Source organism: Bactrocera dorsalis, chromosome 6 (assembly GCF_023373825.1).
Source record: "Bactrocera dorsalis isolate Fly_Bdor chromosome 6, ASM2337382v1, whole genome shotgun sequence".
NCBI classification, from domain to species: domain Eukaryota; kingdom Metazoa; phylum Arthropoda; class Insecta; order Diptera; family Tephritidae; genus Bactrocera; species Bactrocera dorsalis.
In genome coordinates this window covers 38,216,629-38,222,628 of record NC_064308.1, presented here as the reverse complement: position 1 = coordinate 38,222,628, position 6,000 = coordinate 38,216,629, and positions in this window count along the sequence as shown.

Genomic DNA, 6,000 nt, shown 5'->3' with positions numbered 1-6,000 from the left:
CACTTCGATTTGTGTGTAAATGCACGAAACAGTATCCACGTGCTTTTCTTTTGGAAATGATGGATATCCACTGTATCGGCGTCGCTCACCAGACGACAATGGCAGAATATTTAGCATTCAATTTAGAGGCGTGAATATCGATGTTGACAATACATGGATCGTACACCATTCACCATTATTGTCTAATTCACATTCAAAACTCATATCAATGTTGAGTATTGCAATTTGGTGTAATCGACAAAATACGTTTGTATGTACATCACCAAAGGAAGCAACATGGCGGTTATTAGTCTTGAACGATACGGTCGATACGTGAACTGCACCAAAGCGCTTTGTATTTACTTTTGCAATTCATGAACCTTTTCCGACTGTTGTGCGTCTCGCATTTAATTTGGAGAATGGCCAAGGAGTGTATTTCAACCCAGAGAATACAATAAAGCTGGTGGAAACACCGCCAGCAACAAAATTAACATTGACGAGTTTTTGCTCAACTTTCGTCAGTGATCCGTTTGCGAGAACATTGCTCTATTCGGAAATATCTTGATATTGTACATGGAAAGCATCCTCAAAGAAATACTTACGCAGAAAGCAAGGCCAACCAGTAGATGGACATCCAGGTGTGTTATCAACTAATATATTAGGAAGAATTTACACAATCCACCCGAAAAATGACGATTGCTTCTACCTTCGGTTGCTATTGGTTAATGTACGCGGTTCCACTTCAGTTGAGTCATTGCGTACTGAGAATGATACGGTGTGTGCAACTTTTTGAAAAGCAAGCCAGCAATTACAATTGCTGGAAAATGATAATCACTGGAATGCAAATGAAGTTCGCATACTTTTCGCGATAATCATTTCGACATATCAGCTTTAAATACGCGTCTATTATGGGATACGAACAAAAATGACATTGCCGAAGACATTTTACATCGTCTTCACTAAAAATTGGAAAGGAATCAATTTCGGTTGATACTTCCGGTGGTTTGATATCAATTCCATCTGCCGTTTATCGATTCACGAAAGATGAACTCATCACGAATTTTTATCCAAACATTGGCCAAATTATCGTAACTGCGATTCCTTAAGTGCACGCGCAATGTTAGCTGCCAAAAATACCGATGTTGTTGACTTAAACTGGAAAATTCAAAAGACGACGCCGTGAATTATCCAGTGAAATTTCTAAATTCTTTGGAGAGGACTGGCTTGCCACCGAACTATTTGCGTCTCAAAGTTGGATCTGTCGTTATTATGTTTCGCAATCTTCATGCGCCGAAACTGTGTAATGGAACCCGACTGATTGTGATACACCTATCGAATACAAGGGGGCAGAATGCTTGATTCTACGAGTTCCTTCGAGTTCTATCGATTTACCATTTCAGTTCACACGGATTCCGTTTCCAGTAAAAATTGCATTTGAGATGGCAATCATCAGTACACAAGGATAGTCGCTAGAAATGTATGGCATAAATGTGGAACTGCTATGTTTTTTACACAGCCAAAAATACGCGGCGTGCTCACGAATTGGAAAACTATCTTCTCTGTACATTTACGCACCGGAACAGAAACCGAAAAATGTTATTTATCAAGCTGCGTTACATTGAAAAAAAAAATGATAAATTTAACACTCTTTTCATTTCAAAACACATATGTATGTAATTTCACGCAGGAAAACGGCTGCGGGGTCAGCTAATTTCTCTTATATACTATACATTTTAACAATATTCCTATTGCTAATAATAATATTATTAATATGCTTATGGCATAATTTACATTCTTATGTATTTTTAGTTCTTCCAATTTGTTAATCTTTTAAAATCTTACCAATGAAAAGGAACAACAAGCCTCGGATGAGAGACCCCCCATTTGATGACGACCATGGCGAACGAAATAAGGACTATGATTTGAGGGCATGCACCTGGAATGTCCGGTCCCTTAATTGGGAAGGTGCCGCTGCCCAGCTGGTAGATGTCCTCGTAAAGATAAAAGCTGACATCACCGCCGTCCAAGAAATGCGATGGACGGGACAAGGACAGAGACGAGTAGGTCCTTGTGACATTTACTACATTGGCCATATAAAGGAGCGCAAGTTTGGTGTTGGATTCGTGGTGGGAGAGAGACTCCGTCGCCGAGTACTATCATTCACTCCGGAGAATGAACGTCTAGCCACAATCCGCATCAAAGCGATATTCCGCCCCGACGGAAGAGAAGGACGATGTGACCAAAGATGCTTTTTATGAGTGCTTGAAGCGCACTTATGAGAGATGCCCCCGCCACGATGTCAAAATCGTGCTTGGCGACTTCAACGCCAGGGTGGGCAAAGAAGGTATCTTTGGCACTACGGTCGGTAAATTCAGCCTCCACGAGGAAACATCCCCAAATGGGTTGAGGCTAATCGACTTCGCCGGGGCCCGAAATATGGTTATCTGTAGTACTAGAATCCAGCATAAGAAGATAAATCAAGCTACCTGGCTGTCTCCGGATCGAAAAACCACCAACCAGATCGAACATGTTGTGATAGACGGAAGACACGTCTCCAGTGTTTTAGATTTGCGTGCGCTCCGAGGTCCTAACATCGACTCGGACCACTATATTGTTGTAGCCAAAATTCGCACCCGCCTCTGTGCAGCAAAAAACGCACGCCAACAAACACAAGGAAGGTTCGACGTCGAGAAGCTGCAATCACAACAGACAGCCGAAAGATTTTCCACTCGGCTTGCACTCCTGCTCCCTGAGAGCACTCGTCAACAACTCGGTATAAGGGAACTGTGGGACGGCATTTCAAACTCCTTACGTACAGCTGCAACCGAAACCATTGGTTTTCGGAAAGTGCAAAAGAACAGCTGGTACGACGAGGAGTGCCGTGTCGCAGCGGAGAGAAAACAGGTTGCCTACCTCGCAACGTTACGATCGACCACAACACGTGCGGAATGGGATAGATAGATACCGAGAGTTGAAGAGGGAAGCGAGACGCATTTGCAGACAGAAGAAGAGAGAGGCCGAAATGCGTGAGTACGAACAGCTTGATAAACTGGCCGACAGGGGTAATGCTCGAATATTCTACGAAAAGATGCGGCGGCTTACAGAAGGTTTCAAGACCGGAGCATACTCATGTAGAACCCCCAAAGGTGATCTAGCCACCGATGCCCAGAGCATACTTAGATTATGGAGGGAACACTTCTCCAGCCTGCTGAATGGCAGTGAACACATAACACCAGGAGAAGGCGAACCCGATAACCCGATTCCCCAATCGATGACGATGGAGCAGAAGTTCCATTACCCGGCCATGAAGAAGTTCGAATAGCAGTTGCCCGCCTGAAGAACAACAAAGCGGCAGGGGTCGACGGATTGCCGGCCGAGCTATTCAAACACGGCGGCGAAGAACTGATAAGGAGCATGCATCAGCTTCTTTGCAAAATTTGGTCGGATGAAAGCATACCCAACGATTGGAATTTAAGTGTGCTATGCCCAATCCATAAAAAAGGAGACCCCTCAATCTGCGCCAACTACCGTTTGATAAGCCTCCTCAACATCGAGTACAAGGTTCTATCGAGCGTATTGTGTGAAAGATTAAAGCCCACCGTCAACAAACTGATTGGACCTTATCAGTGTGGCTTCAGACCTGGTAAATCAACAACCGACCAGATATTCACCATGCGCCAAATCTTGGAAAAGACCCGTGAAAGGAGAATCGACACTCACCACCTATTCGTTGATTTCAAAGCTGCTTTCGACAGCACGAAAAGGAGCTTCCCTTATGCCGCGATGTCTGAATTTGGTATCCCCGCAAAACTAATACGGCTGTGTAAACTGACGTTGAGCAACACGAAAAGCTCCGCCAGGATCGGGAAGGACCTCTCCGAGCCGTTCGATACCAAACGAGGTTTCAGACAAGGCGACTCCCAATCGTGCGACTTCTTCAATCTGCTGCTGGAGAAAATTATTAGAGCTGCAGAACTGAATCGAGCAGGTACAATCTTTTATAAGAGTCAACAGATGCTGGCGTATGCCGATGATATTGATATCATTGGTCTCAACACCCGCGCCGTTAGTTCTGCTTTCTCCAGACTGAACAAGGAAGCAACGCAAATGGGTCTGGCAGTGAACAAGGGTAAGACGAAATATCTCCTGTCATCAAATAAACAGTCGTCGCACTCGCGACTTGGCTCTCACGTCACTGTTGACAGTCATAACTTTGAAGTTGTAGATAATTTCATCTATCTTGGAACCAGCGTAAACACCACCAACAATGTCAGCCTGGAAATGCAACGCAGGATTACTCTTGCCAACAGGTGCTACTTCGGACTGAGTAGGCAATTGAAAAGTAAAGTCCTCTCTCGACGAACAAAAACCAAACTCTATAAGTCGCTCATAATTCCCGTCCTGCTATATGGTGCAGAGGCTTGGACGATGGCAACAACCGATGAGTCGACGTTGCGAGTTTTCGAGAGAAAAGCTCTGCGAAAGATTTATGGTCCTTTGCGCGTTGGCCACGCCGAATATCGCAATCGATGGAACGATGAGCTGTACGAGATATACGACATTGACATAGTTCAGCGAATTAAAAGACAGCGGCTACGCTGGCTAAGTCATGTTGTCCGGATGGATGAAAACACTCCAGCTCTGAAAGTATTCGATGCAGTAACCGCCGCGGGAAGCAGAGGAAGAGGAAGACCTCCACTCCGGTGGAAGAACCAAGTGGAGAAGGACCTGGCCTCGCTTGGAATATCCAATTGGCGCCACGTAGCGAAGAGAAGAAACGACTGGCGCGCTGTTGTTGACTCGGCTATAATCGCGTAAGCGGTGTCTACGCCAGTAAAGAAGAAGAATACATCAGTTTCTTTTTCAGGGACAACATATCTTTCTTCTGCAAATAACTTTTTGGTTTTGGAATGATTTATTTTTTATCTTAACTTTACAATTATAAAAATTTATTAATGTATTTCCTTCGAGTACAATTTCTCTATTGTCACAGTTTTGTTTCATTTCTATTTTATATGCATTTTTAATCAGGATAGTGTCGTCGTCTATGGTTCTTTTTAATGTATTAATGGATTTATTGAAGTTGTCATTTATATATATTTGTTGATTTACCGCTCCTATTATCTTATGATTGTTTTTCTCTATTGTTTCTAAATGTTGTAGTATGTTTTCCCTATCTTCATTGTCCATGGTTCCGAAGAGCCATTTGTATGTAGTCCCTACAATATTAAATAGTCCTCTGCGTTTTCTGTTATTTCTTATAGGCATTAATGTGTTGATTTTTGCTTTAATAGACTTTTTTTCTTCGTATAATATTTCCCTATCATTCCTGTTATATTGGTTGAAATTATTTTCTAACTTATTTTCAATTTTATTTATAATCTGCTTAAATTGTTTGGGGTGTATTATATGGATTACCGTTGCGGTTTGATTCACTATCTCTATCTCTCTCATTCTTATTTTAGCGTATCCCGATTGGTTTTCAAGTTTGTTTATTTGTAGAAGTCCATTGATTGCCGTTATTATCACTAAAAGTATCGTAATTTTCGCCATATTAATCCTGAAATTTAAATTTTCGTTTAACTTGGGTCTTGTAAGCTTTTTTAAATTTTGAATCTTTAGATATTAAATGATTTCCCTCTTCTTTAAAGTTGTCTACTCCCTTGTATCTTGGTTGTGCTTTGTTAACTCTATGATTCTTTATATATTTATTCTGAAAATCTTGTATGTTTATCCTGTTTTCTTTTTTATTGATATTATTTATTATATTTTCTTTTTGCTTTCGTAATTTTTCCGCGAGTTTGTTTTGTTATTGTTCGGAAAGTAAGTTATTTATGAAATCAATTGGCCTCTTTTTTGTCGTAGAATGTATGGTATTATTATAAGCAGTTATTGCTTTGAATACTTTCTCTTTCAGATTATCATTGTTATTTGCATCAGCATTAAAAAGCCTTAAGTATTCATTCAAAGTTAAGTGTAATCTTTCAACATCTGCATTTCCTGTTTTGTTATAAGTGGTCG